General features: G+C 61.1%; 1 protein-coding gene across 1 annotated transcript in view; it reads right to left on the reverse strand.

Annotated features, from left to right (window-relative positions):
* COL4A2 (collagen type IV alpha 2 chain) overlaps window positions 1–12,706 on the reverse strand; it is a 138,042-nt gene that overhangs the window by 50,321 nt on the left and 75,015 nt on the right. The window lies entirely within an intron of this gene.

The following is a 12,706-nucleotide window of genomic DNA, read 5'->3' on the forward strand; positions in this document are numbered from 1 at the left end:
GTCAACCTGCTGTTTGCTCCTCGCCTGCAGCCTTCCCCGGCCAGGGGCAATTTCCAAGACAGTCCCAGCTCCCGCCTTGCCCTGATGTGGAGCGGGGGTGGGGTCAGCTCCTTCCCTGCCTCTAAGGACATTTCCTGGAGAAACTGTCCCGCAGGAGGGGTGTCTGCCTGCCCAGGACGCTGTGCCCCACGCCAGGGCCCCGACCTCACTCTGAGCATCGATGCCCGGTCGTCCGAGGGCCAGCCCTGGGTGCACGGGAGGCGGTGAGCACCACTCGCTGGGAGGATGTGGTCAGAGGATCCCCAGGAGCGGCGGCTCTCCTGCTCCCCCAGGGCCTCGCCTGGCCCACAGCCCAGCTGTGGGCACGGTAGGATCTTGTCTTCCACCTTCCGCATGTCCAGGAAGCCTTCAGAGAGCGCCACGGTCAGCAACCTCTCCCCGGGGTAGCCTGGTCCCAAGCCCGGTAGGCGGGTGAGGCCCGTGCATCTGAGCGATCTCTGGAGAATGTTCCAGAGGCAAGGCTGCTGCCCTGGGTCTCCCGGCCTGGGACACAGGCAGGCGTGGCTCCTGCTCTCTCTGACGCTCTCTCCTACGCTACATTCAGGCTGGAGCAAAGCTTTGGCTCCGGAAGTGCTCCTCTCGGGTTTCCTTGGTCCCCGTTCCTGCATCGCCCAGCATCCGGCAGCCGCCCACACACTCTGTCTCTACGCCTCTCCCTACTCTGGAAGGCTGCAGCCATGACACCACAGTGTCTGGCTTCTTCCATGCAGTCTAAACCCTCTGAGGTTTACGCACACGGGAGCCTGTAACAGTGCTTCATTTTCCTGGCGGAGTACCACGCCGGGTACGGAATGTCGGGTATGATGTGTCCGTTCACCTGGACTGTTTCTAGCCTTGACCCTTGTACGTAGTCCTGGTGTGAATGTGTGTGTACCAGTACCTGAGTTCCCACCTTCAGTCCTTATGGGCGCACCATCCTGCACCCCCATCACAAGGGTTCCAGTCTCCCCACGTCCTGGCCACACTTGCCATCTTCCATTTTCTTGGCTTCAGCCGCCTGAGTGTGCGTCCAGAGGGTGTCACCTCCGAGCCACCCATGGGATGGAAGGTTTCACAGAGCCCAGCCCAGCGTCTGCGCTGAGCAAGGGCTGGGGAGAGGGGGGAGGATGTGATTTAGACCTGAGACCCTGGGGATGAGCCTCACTCCTGTCCAGACTGTGAACCATGCACTGCGAGGTCAAGGCCAAGGACGCCACTGGAACGCGCATGTTGGCCACCAGGCAGGAGGCGTCCCCAGGAGCTGTAGCGTGTGTGCGGCTGGCTGGCGAGGAGGATTCCCTGTGTGCTAACCTCTCGTCCCCGCCCATGCTCGGGCGGGAAGTCCCCATCGGAAAGGTTATTTCTAGCTCTTCCTTTCCCTCTGTCGTGAGCGATGTTGCCGATAAAAATTACCCCGGAGACGGCAAGGAGTCCGGTTCACGGTCTTTATGTGAATCTCCAAAGCCCCCGAGATGCCCGCACGCCCCTGATAAGAGCATATCCATAGAATGTCCCTAGGGGACAATGGACGTCATGGGAAGGGGCTGACAGCAGGTGGCGCCGCACTACTTCCTGCCCCGGCCTCTCCAGGCCACCGCCCCAGTGCCCACGGGTCTGTCCCGGCAAAGACGGGAATGCCCAGTGCCCTCTGCTCACCGCCCGTCTCAGGGGAAGCATGGCGAGGGTTTTAGCTCCCGGGGTCCCCAGGACAGCCCCCTGGGGTGGATCTGAGCTCGGCTGCAGGACAGCGAGAGCTGGGGCCCTGTCTGCCCTGCACCGGGCTCTGGGGAGCTGCGGGGAGCCGTGGAGGTGCAGGCCCGGCCCAGCAGGCCTGCAGCTACGTTCCACGCCGCTCTCTAGCCTCTCCCTTAATGAAAGGCTGGGACCACTGCCCGGTCCCCGCCTCGGGGGCCTTCGTGCCGGGGAGATAGTCCCTCTGCTAGGCAGAGCCTGGTCAGCGTGAGGACGGGGCTCGCAGCAAGGTCTGGCACAGGAGCGCCCAGGGTTCAATGTGAGTTCCAGTGGAACCTCTCTCGGCCACGCTTCAATGGTGCTCACAGGACACAGTCACCGTGGCTGCCCGGAGAGCCACAGCGGCCGTGTGTGTGGGAGGCCCGGTGGGAACCACAGAGAGGACAAGGCCAGACTTGAAGCTGCATTGCTTGACTACCACGGCCGCGGATGGAGGGCACCGCCAGCCCCGACGCACGCATCCTCCTGGGAGCTGGGGATTTTCCTTCGCGAGGACAGACACAGCATGACCTCAGCTGTGAAGACGGAGGCGGTGAGACGGGCGGTTGGCCGGCGCCTCTGCACACCTGCCCAGGGTTCCAGGACGCTGAGCCGGGTTCCGCCCGCCGTACATTAGCCTTCCAACGCAGCCGGGGGAGGGGGTGGTGGTGCAGAGAGCCTGTCATTGGCCAGGGGCGGAAGCACAGCTTCCAAGATCCAAGCCGCCTCCCTGCACATCAGGTCGAGGCTGCGGGGCAGGATCTTCCGGGCAGGGCCAGAATGAGCCCTTGAATAGCCGGAAGCCTTTCTCCAGCCTCAGCTGCCTCTTCCTGTCTCTCCTTCTATGGGCACTGGCGCCCCCAAACTCCCACATCCTCCCCGGGCCCCTGGGGAGCCTCCCTTCCTCCTCCAGCCCGAGCTGGAAGGCTGCAGCTCCTGGCTGGCGGCCTCGGGGGATTCCAACCAAACCCTTGTTCATTTCTGCTCGCCCTTTGCCACACAGCACACGCCCAAGGCAGAGACGGCTACGTCTCAGGGGGCAGGGAAATAGTTCCTGCTCCGAAATCTAGAAATGCTCGCTTAGGAGTGATGAGTGCACGGAGCATGGAAAGTTCTAGATCTGCTGGCTGGAGGGGCGGACAGCATGCCCCGCGCCACCAAGACGGTGAGGTCGGCGTTCGCACATCGCGTCACTCAGACAGTAAGTGTTGGCTGTCACTGACGGTTACGTCACAAGAATGGCCATGGTCATGTCCATGTGCACAGCCACAGACGACGCTCGACCTTGTCCACAGCAAAGCACTGCCCACAGCCCTGGGTCCGTTCTAGATCGAGGACCCTGGGCGGCGAGGGGCATTGACATGGACTGGCCGAGCTCCCTCTTTGCAAAGTGGTTTGTCTCCGACTGCAGGGCCACCATCAACACAGGGTGCAGGAGCCACACTTCACCCCTACCTCACACCACACACCAGTGCTCACGGGCGAGTGGACGCTAGAAACTTCTAGGGGAAGATGCTTGTGGCTTTGCATCAGGCAAAGATGAGACCCCAGGCTCTCACACCATAACAGACAACAGCTGGCCAGACCAGGAAGTTGGGCTGTCAAAGACAGTGTTAGCAAAATGCAGGCTTTAGCCTGGGAGAAACGCCGTGCAGAACACATAACCCGACACGTGGCTTCCACCGAAACCTCCCCAGCCCAGCCGGGGGAGAAAAAAGAGAGGCCAAAGAACAGACGCGTTGCAGGGGGGATGGGGGTGGAGACACAGTGTAGGATAAACCTCACCATTCTGAAAGCCGGGGACATCTAAATGCTCGCCAGTTGATGACTGGATGAGCCACACAGCAAGGCAGAGGGCGGCGGATCCGGTGTGAGCGACCAAAGAAGCCAGACAGGGCAGGCTGCGTACCGTCTGGGCCTATTTATATGACAGTCCAGAAAAGGCAAACAGGAACACACACTGGTGGCCGCTGGGGCTGCAGGCGGAGGGTAGGGACGGGCCCAGGGGGCCTTCTGGAATGATGCACCTGCTTGACGTTGTGTTTTGGTGGCTGCTAGCTGCCTGTACATGTTTGAACTGAATGCAACTGATGTCTCCATGAACTTGACCTAAACACACACACACACACACATGAGAACATGGACAGCACAAAGATTAAGAAGATAAGCCCTGAAGTGGCCAGGCCTGGCAGCTATGGCCCAGGTCACAGCCTCCTATGTATTCCCACAGAGGAACTTAGAATTTATAAGCAGAAGAAGAGTGACTGTTATAAAAATGGTTTGTCATGGGTGGGGGGGCTTTGGCCTGGTAGCTAGGACATTGCCTGGGATGCCCGTCTCCTGTCAGGGTGTCTGGGTTTGTGTCCCGGCTTCCCTCCTGAGTCCAGCCTCCTTCCTGCTAACACACACCCGAGGGAGCAGCAGGTGGCAGGAGGAGTTGGGTGCCTGGCACCCATGGGCGACCCTGGGTGGAGTTACTAGCTCCTGGCTTCCTCTTGGCCCACCCCCAGCCAAGGTGGGCCCTTGGGGGAGTGAACCAATATGTGCACCCTCTTTCTCTCTGCCTTTGAAAGAAATAGAGCAAAATGATGTATAAAAACCCACACTGAGCCAAATACTTTAAAACCGTGCAGCGGGGAGATGAGATGACGGGAAGAACGGAGCCTGGGCTGGGCGTGACCCGGGCAGCTGCAGGCCCGGCAAAGGGCGGGGGCAGCAGGGGAGCGAGGGAGAGGCCTTGTGGGATGCGCTGGCTGCCACCGGGTGTGGTCTCACAGCAAGCAAAGGCAGAGGGTCCCCACTGCAACCCCGAGATTCTATGTGGGAGGGACTGGCTTGGGGAGCGCCCCATCTTCAGGCAAGGAGAGAGAAAGTAGGACGCTGCCCAGGCCCCGCCCCAGGACCTGCGCGGCTGACAACCTCGGCTCCTTATCCTAAAATAGGCAGCGAGTGCGAGCGGCCGCCCGGCTCCGTGGCTCCCGGCCCAGCGCGGGTCGGGCCCTGCAGCGTCTGGAAGGCCCTGCCTGGCACGCGTTGGGAAAGTGGATTTTTCTGGGAAAGGCGTCCGTCACCTCTGGGCTTTCGGCAATAAACACATCTCCCTCGCAGGGGTATGAGCCACGGCCCCGGGGGACGGGTGTGACCTCCTGAGCCTGCCGGGCCCAGAGGCCAGCAGCTGGAGTGAGGATGGGCTAGGGGGTGGGGGTGGGCCGTCAGAAGCTGGGGCCTGGCTCCGGCGGTCAGGACTTGGTACTCTTTCTAACCGAGCACCTGACACGTGTTCACCATCACCGCCAGGGCACTGCGGTGACACAGCCTGTGTGTCACCAGGGCCCTGGGCTGTGGCAGATGACAGCAGGACACCAGAACGGGCGGTGCCTGTCTTGGCAGCCTCCGTGGATGCCGGCCTGGTATCTGCTCGGGGCTCTGCTAACCCTGGACCCGGGGTGAGCATCATGGCCACTGTGTCCCCCACTTGGGACAAGAAGGATTCCCGGTCCCCTGCACGGGGCTGTGTGGTCGGCTCGGACCCAGCGGGAGGGCGGCCGCAGCCTTGATCCTCTTTCCATGGAGACACACACTCAAGGTGGAGGTTCTGAAACTCCAAAAGGCGGCCCGACGGGGACAGCGCCCCCTATAGGCGAGGCCTCCAAAGGCCAGCGCATTGCTGTGGACTGCCACAGCTGCAGGGAAGAAAGACTAAGACAATTTCTTCCGTAGAGAAGTGCAGGGGAGCTCTGCTCCCAAGTTCCTGCCGCCTGTGGGCAAATATTCCCCCGTCACTCACGGTGACACAGCGCCCTGCTCGGTCTTTTTGGGAGGCGAGAGGGGTTGCGATGGCTGGCCCGTGCCCGGGCCAAGCAGCCGGCGGAAGCGCGGGGGGCTGATGCCCTGACGGGGGCACAGCCTGGGGCCTCGCGGGTGCTGCTGTCTGGAGAGCAGCCTGGGGATCTGTGTTCCTCACAGGCTGCTCCAACCACACGGATGCAAGGAGGCGGCCTCACTCACACACGTGGACGGACAGGAGCTGCCTGGGGCAAAGTACCTGCCCCTGGGGGGGCCCCCACTCCGTGTGGCTCTGTGTGCCTGTTACTTGGCCGTGGCCACTCTGTGCTCTGCTTGGGGCCCCCACCCTGCTCCACCTCTGAGGGCACACATCTCACACAGGTGACACAGATGCCCAGGGCCTCTGAGGCCCCCACCCACCCATCTTCCCACAGCTCTGGGGCAGCCCTGTGTTCCCCACGGGTTCCCAGCGGGCCCACTCAGCCCTGAAGGCCCCTCACCCATACCACTGTGGTTTGTTCCAGTCTAACCGAGCGCCTGGTGCTTGGGCCGGTCTCTCACAGACCCCAGGACCTTTGCACATGCTGGTCCTAAGGGGCCCATGCCTCTAAGGGGCAGTAGAGGATGTGACGCGGGCACAGCGTCTCCAGGGAGGTCTTCCTGACCCCACGACCAGATTAGGCGCACCCCTGCCTGCTTCTACAACAGCACGTGGCTTTGTGCACACGCACACTGCACTTCATTTCACACGAACCATGCCTCACTTGGGCCTCTGTCCCCACGTCCCTTACAGCACCTGAGAGACAGAACTCGCCCCACAGACCGTCCGCTCAGTGAGTGAATTCCCACTCCAAGATGGCCGGCTAACTCTCTGGCCACTAGGACTCTGGGACTTAGAGGCATCCCCGAGATAGCTTCACAAGGCCACGGCATGGAGGTGGCACTGTCCCCATTCCCATCCCCCTCCTGCCAGCCGCCCGTTCAACTCTAAGTCGTCTCAATACATCAGAAAGCATCTCATTGCTGGCTGGGCTCTCCTCTGAGCCAGGGGCCAGCCTGTTGCTCTGCTGGGTGATCTGGTCTTCACTGAGTTACCAGGGAGGGAGCAGAGCACGCGTCAGGCCTCTCCAGCCTGTGCCGAGCATTTGGTCACATGAGAGACGTCACCTGTGACACCGTGGCTGGAGAACGCGCCAGGCGGCAGAAACACCAGGGCCATGCACAGCCGAGGGCCGAGGCTGAGCCCGCCCAGCGGGTCCTTGGAGAAGCTCTCCTAGGGCTCGCTGAATGTGTGTGCGTCAGGACCAAATCTCTACCCACAAGGGACGCCTTCTCAGAGCCTCTGAAGCCCCCGGGGGGCAGGAACGTGGTGTGGTCCCGGCGGTGGACACTAGGTGGCAGTCAGTGGCGCCTCACAGAGCAGGAAACGCTCCCGGGGCCTGGAGTGCTGGTGCTGGAAAGACCGGGCCAGAGGTCCTTCTGGGTCACAGTGACTCACCTCCTGGGACAGAGGGCAGCCTCCTCGCTGGTCATGGGCGCTAGCCTCCCCTGGGGGGTGCTCTGCGTATCTGGACTGCAGAATTCCAGATCCAGCTTCCCTCCACAGGGTGGCTGAACTAACCCCTACTCACTTGTGTCCTAGCTCCCTCCTCTTTGGCCTCCTCAATGGACACAGCCCTGGCCCTCTGCAGCAGTGCAGTGGATTGAGCTATTGCCTGCAGTGCCGGCATCCCACATAGGTGCCGGTTCGAGTCCCAGCTGCTCCACTTCCAATTCAGCTCTCTGCTATGGCCTGGGAAACCAGTAGAAGATGGCCCAGGTCCTTGGGCCCCTGCACCGACCTGGGAGACCCAGATGAAGCTCCTGGCTCCTGGCTTTGGCTTGGCCCAGCCCTAGGCGTTGCAGCCATTTGGGGACTGAACTAGAGGATGGAAGATCTCTCTCTCTCTGTCTGTCTGTCTCTCTCTCTCTCTCTGTAACTCTGCCTTTCACATAAATAAAATTAAAACAAAACAAAACAGGACAGGAGAGTGGATGGCCTGGCCCTATCACAGACCCCAGAGACAGACAGACAGAGTCCTGCCAGGCTTGAGCAATAAGGGGACTAAGCCACAGTGGCAGGCAAGCTGTGCAGACCCCGGAGCAGTCTGTAACGGCGCTGGGAGACCCCCGGGGACCCGAGAGCCCGCAGCTCCTGCCTGAGCACCACGAGCCCCGAGGAGCCTGGCAGGGGCAGGGCTGGTGCCCGCGCCACAGCTGGCACCCGGCCTATTTGTTCTCCACCCTCCATGTTGCCTCTGCGGCCAGATATCTGGACGACCAAGCGGCCGGACCAACTGCCAGTCATCCTGGCTTCCACCGTTTGAAGTACCCAGCATCTGGGAAGCTTCCCACAGAGTCTTCGCCGAAAGCCACGGAAGCCACAGAGCTGGCATGGGGCACGGCTCTCTGCCCGCACCAGGCACCCCGCCCGTCTCCCGTCCTGGTCATGCTGGACACTGAGCGGCTGTCTGGCCATCCTGACTTCTCTCCCAGGAGTCTCGGCTCAGAGCGCTGACTTGGACAAACACTGGACACACATCCGCAATTAAACAAAGAGCAACAAACCCTGAGAAACGGATCTTTTTTGGGTCTGTGGAAAGATAACGGGCGGCTCATTTGGGCAGACGCGAAGCCTCGGTCCCGGGTGGCAGGAAACCGGATGACATTCATGTCCATTCCAGGAGAGTGACTCAGCCGGGCTGTTCCCAGGACAACCCCAGTGGCATCTGCTACGCAAGTGGCCGTCTGCACTGACGACCTGGGAGGGACGGGGGGACCCGGCCGAGCCAGGCCCACTGTGCCCCGTGAGAGGGAGAGAGGGGGGCTCGGTGAGGGAGCGGGGAGCCCCTGTGGACTGCGTGAGCGTGGGCCTGGCTGGGCTTGGGACTGCCTGGGTCTGGGGATGCCCACCTTGCAAACCAGCTCATTGGCAGCTGGGAAGTTGTGGGTGGGCTGTGTGTGGGGGTCGTCGTGGTCCTCCATCACTGCTGTGAGCTTTTCTGGGTTCGGAAGGAACCCAGACACCCAAGGCCCCTTCTGTCCCCTGCTCCCAAACTGGACAGGCTGCCAGCTGGTGCCAGGGACATAGCTCCGAGCTCAGAGTCCCCCCGGGTGTGACCCCCACGCTGAGGGCCCCTAGGCCTACAGCACCCCGGGCGGCACCCCTCCTGTCCAGCCCCCTCCTGCCTCTGGAGTTGCTGTCCACAGCCCTGACCGCCCTCCTGCCCATGGACCCCGCATTGAGAGCCTGCCATCAAACGTATTCTCACTTCCAAACTGAACATGTTAGGGTCGCTCTGCTCACCACCAAATGGAACTTGAAGTCCCTCCCCGGCCCCGGGCTCCATGCGGCCACCCCTCTCCTCTGGCCGCTGTGCTGCTGGCTGGACCCGCACCCCCCCAGGCCTCGCCATATTTGTCTGCAGCTCCCCAGCTTTGCCTATGCGGCCTGTTTTCCTTTTTCGGGTGCCCTGGAGTTTGCGGTCTCTCCTGGCTCGCTTTCCCCCAGTGGCCAATCACCCCACACCCCACCCATCTGTGGCTGGGCCTGGCGCTGGCTTTAGGGGTCCCCCGCAGGCTGGTTTAATTGCAAAAGAAGCCAGACAGGGCTGAAATGAGCCCCACCCTCCATCTCCACCTGCCGATAGGGCGGGGACTCCGCGGCCCCAGCTTCCTGGCGAGCTGTCGCCCTGGCTGCGTGGACACTGGGGCCCCTGCAGGACCGGCCTGTCGAGGCTTCTTCACCCCCTGCCCCAGCAGCAGGAAGCCTAGCCGGGCCCTTCGCAAAGCCGAGAGCGACCAGGACACTGCGCCGCGGTGACCTTGCCGCCAGTGAGACTCGCCCGGGAGACACACACACACGCAGGCGCACACGCCACAGAGGACACACAGACACATGTGTGAACACACGCCACAGAGGACACACAGACACATGCGTGAACACATGCCACAGAGGACACACAGACACATGCGTGAACACACGCCACAGAGGACACACAGACACATGCGTGAACACACGCCACAGAGGACACACAGACACACGCAGGCACACACACTGCAGAGGACACACAGACACATGCGTGAACACACGCCACAGAGGACACACACACATGTGTGCACACATGCTGCAGAGGACCCCCCCCCACACACGCATGCGCACATACTGCCAAGGATACACACACGTGCACACACGCTGCAGAGGACACACAGACACACGCAGGCACACACACTGCAGAGGACACACAGACACATGCGTGAACACACGCCACAGAGGACACACACACATGTGTGCACACATGCTGCAGAGGACCCCCCCACACGCATGCGCACATACTGCCAAGGATACACACACGTGCACACACGCTGCAGAGGACACACAGACACATGCGTGAACACACGCCACAGAGGACAGACACATGCATGAACACACGCCACAGAGGACACACACACGTGTGTGCACACATGCTGCAGAGGACCCACCCACACACACACGCATGCGCACATACTGCCAAGGATACACACACGTGCACACACGCTGCAGAGGACACACACACATGTGTGCACACATGCTGCAGAGGACCCCCCCCACACACGCATGCGCACATACTGCCAAGGACATACACACGTGCACACACGCTGCAGAGGACACACCCACACACTGCAGAGGATGCACACATGTGTGCACACGCTGCTGAGGACTCACACACATGTGTACACACACTGCCAAGGACTCACGCACACACACGTGCACGCACACTGCCGGGGACTCACACACAGTACACACGCATGCATACACGCTTCTTAAATTTAGAAGGAGTGGAAACTGCATCAAGAATCCTACATACGAGGAAATACAGCTGGGCTCTACTAGGACTTAGCTTCTAACGCTACCCAGGGAAAGCGTCCTGGCTTATAAACAAACACACAAACCCCACCCCAGACCGAGGCACTCACGCCTGCCTTTCCCAGCCAACGACAGTCACTGTAGAAGTTCACCCCCAGGAGGGCAGGCTCTCCTCAGCGTGGGCTCCACGGTGGCCCGGGGTTTACCCTATTGGATGGAGTAGCTTGTGCAAGCCGAGGTGCCCACGCGCAAACAGCTGACCGCAGAACGGCCATCTCTGCTGATCCACAGATGGGCTCCTGCCTATGCCGCGGCGTCTCCAAGGGTAGGCAGCTGGGGTTGGCTGCCTCCCGCGCCCCACATCGGAGCGATGGGTAAACCCAGGCTGCTCAGCTCCCTGCTGGTGCCCCAGGGAAAGCCGCAGGTGACGACTCAAGTACTTGGGTCCCTGTTACAGGATGCTTCCGGCTGTGGCCTGGCCCAGTCCTAGCTGATGTAGGTGTTTGAGGAGTGCAGACGGGAGATGTGTGTGTGTGTGTGTGTGTGTGTGTCCCTCTGTCAGTCTTTCAAATCTTAAAAAGAGCAGACCACACGCAAAGCCGGCACCGTGCGGGGTCCTTTCTTGCGGACCACGCCGTGCCTGCCTCTCCTCGCTCCTGTGTTTCCAGGGAACCGGCCACGTGTCGCTGACTCCCTCCTGTCCACCTCCCTGACACGGCTGTGGATCCACCTGCATCCCCTCCCGCACCCCGGGGGCAGCGAGCGTTCACCAGCCCGTGTCCACCTGGTCCATTTCTGAAGATGCCGAGTCCGGAGGCCGAGTGAATGGCGATTCAAACAGTGCGGCCACCACCAGGAGGGTGTCGCCCAGGAGGAGCAGCACCCTCGGATGTGCGCCGAGGCCTGCAGAACTCGGCCCGTCGGCGACGTCCGCCTCGCCCAGGTATCCGGCATAAACCACAGCAACGTGGACACGTGGCCGCAGTGGGACCGGCCACCTGGAGCTCTCCTGCTCTGCCAGGCGACGGGCACTGCCCGAAGTGCCTCTGAGAATGAGCCCAGCCCTTGGTGCGATGCTGCCAACAGCTATGGGGGTGAGGCACTCAACACACCTGCCGCTCCCTGGCCCTGGACTCCCCGCCCCCCGAACACCGAGCGGTTCTGGGTACTTAGAGCAAATCCGCCGATGTGGCAGAAGCACACACTAAGACACCAACTGACTCAGAGATAGGGTCCCTAAGACCGCGTGGACCGAGGGAACCCAGCACACGAGCGGGCACAGCCTGGGGAAGTGAACCTTGGCCGACTGCCGCGTGACCCGAGGCCGTCAGCAATGACCACGCGCTGCTTAGAAAGCAACGAAGCCGACGGTTTCCCTAGCACAGGACGGGCGCTCTGCAGAGGGGTTTTAACCGTCGGCTCTGCTTGCTTTATTCCCACGGGAAGGCAAACACACGAACAAAACCCACGGCCTCTCTTAAACACGGCTTCCCCGAGTTCACAACTTTTTCACGAGGTTTGCTTGACACAAGTCGGACTTGGTTCGCATCGTGTTAATTATTTTATCATTGATTTAAAAAGACATGGAGCATGCAGTGGGCGGGTTTGAGTGCCCTGAGCAAAGCCAATGCCAACACTGAGAGAGTCAAGAAACCGGCGGCTGTTTACAGAACGGACAACGTTTCTACCACGGACTCGCCTGTGCGTCTCCTCCACCCCAGCTGACGTCCAGCCACCGGGATGCCTACAGCATCAACGCTCAGGCTAGGGGTTTATGGCAAAGGGCAGAACAGGACAACTGCTTGGTCGGAACGGGCGGCTACGCAACTGCAAACCCCTACAGCCAAGGCCGGGGCCGGGAGAGGCACTGGGAACCAGTGGGCGTATTCCCAGGGCCGTAGGACAATTCCGGAAGCCCAGCAGATGTTTTCTGCTGGGAGGCCCTGCAACCCCGAGGGCTCCAGCTTCTTTTTGTCAAATGCAAGTTTCCTTATGAACCAGCTCTCTGCCGAATCGTGCAGGCTGGAGTGCACTGGCCCAGGCGCTGAGGGCATGGGCCCTCGGGGGTAGCCCAGGACCTGTGCAGGTGAACGGGAATATCCAGCAGGAAGCAGGAATCCAGGCAAGCCTTACTGTCGGATAAACCTGGATTCTCTATGGAGGCCGCACTGGGACTTTTCCTTTAATCTGACCGATCGGAAACAGAACAAAGTCAGGTTTCAGCAGTTGGCATATTTTTCCTCCTTTGGAAAGTGATATCATAGT

The sequence above is a fragment of the Lepus europaeus genome, chromosome 6 (assembly GCF_033115175.1).
Source record: "Lepus europaeus isolate LE1 chromosome 6, mLepTim1.pri, whole genome shotgun sequence".
In the NCBI taxonomy this organism is placed as follows: domain Eukaryota; kingdom Metazoa; phylum Chordata; class Mammalia; order Lagomorpha; family Leporidae; genus Lepus; species Lepus europaeus.